This window comes from Melampsora larici-populina (genome assembly GCF_000204055.1).
Source record: "Melampsora larici-populina 98AG31 unplaced genomic scaffold MELLAscaffold_22, whole genome shotgun sequence".
NCBI classification, from domain to species: domain Eukaryota; kingdom Fungi; phylum Basidiomycota; class Pucciniomycetes; order Pucciniales; family Melampsoraceae; genus Melampsora; species Melampsora laricis-populina.
The window spans coordinates 114,779-116,373 of record NW_006768786.1 but is presented as its reverse complement, the minus strand read 5'-3'; positions in this window follow the sequence as shown (position 1 = coordinate 116,373).

The window sequence follows — 1,595 nt, the reverse complement described above, 5'->3', positions numbered from 1 at the left end:
AGTGTGGGAAAAAGAGGTGTTTAAATATCGCAGACCTTAGGCATCAACTTGTGGTTGGCGCTTAGGTTTGATTTCTCTGAGTTAGCTTTGGGTTAGGTTTACTACTGATATTTAAGTCATAGTAAGTCTTTTTACTTAAGTGACTCTTGATACTGAGTCATGAGGTGTAATTCTTATGGTTTTAGACAAGTCACATATATTTACATGGGTGTTTGTTGTTGCGGCTGGCCTGGCTAGGCACCGTAGGTGAGTAGGCATCTCACCCATTTTCGGTTTAGCCCAGGAGGAAGACCAAAGAATGTTTTGGTCGGGCTGGTTTCTTTTCTCTTTGTTTGTGTCATATTTGTTGTGCCTGGATGAAACATGTTTCATATATAAAGTTCTTGTTTCTTCTTGAATTGTGTTATTCTCTATTGTCACAAAATCTTCTGTTTCAGTAGAAATTTTCTAACACTAGCTTGTTCTAGTTTGCATTTCATCTATCTCGGAAGATTTGTTAGTCCTTGGTCCTGTACACAGGGCTCAGGACTGACAAAAAAAGTGTATAGTTGGCCTAACCTAACTAAGTCCCTCTTGGTGAGCAAGCCTGCAAGAGAGGGACTTATATCTTATCCACAAAATTTGGCACAGCAGCCAGAAAATTTTGGCGTGAGCCTTTTTCCACCCGCTATATCCTCTTGTACAAAGAAAAGTCTTGGTCATCCACTTCTTCTACACATGACCATCTAATTTATTTTTGCTTTTCCTTTATTGCTGCAGATGTAATACGCTTCAAAATTTTGAAAATCACACAGATTTTTTACCAAGCTGTTGAAGCTGTCAGTGGCTTGCAGTGGGCAGTCTGGAATGTGACAGAGAAATCTTTTTTTCAAGTCTCTTTCTTAAAACTGTCCCAATTGAAATGCAAGAATTTAAATGTACCATCATATGTAGAAGAAGTGGATGAGCAAAGCTTTTCTCAGTGCCACAAGGGATTTATTTGTAAGATATTGAGATATGGTGGTTGGAAAAAGTCCTCAGTCAAGATTTTTGGGCTCCTGTGCCAAATTTCATGGATAAGATCTAAGAGCATCCACAGCTGCATGCCGTAAACTGTGACATACAGAAATTTGGGGTATTTTTGTGCACAGCCGTCACCCTCAAACACTTACACCGCAGGAATCATTAAGTGTGAAACCCGATTGAGCAAAGTCGTGGTGTCCGGGTCCGCGACTTTCTTCAATTGCGGATCTCGTTTGCCTTAGGTTTGCTATAGGTTTGCTAGCTTGCATCAAGCTGCCCTCAAGTTGTCCGCCTGAGCTGCAGTATGTCAACTACAACAGCGCATATGTACATATTTAATGAAGCTGATCATTATACCTTCCTTTATCCTTCTGTTATGCATGTTTTTCCTTTCAATATCCTCAGACCACTCAAGATCATGTATGAGTCATGAGCTTTATTATGTATATGTTACAAGAGTCTAGACATATGGTACCTCCATTAGTCCATACTACAGCCTGAGTGGATGACTATCTAGAGGGCAGCTCGAGACAAGCTTGCAAACATATGGCATGTCGAAATACAATCAAGACTCAACAATGGGTTTTGAAAGT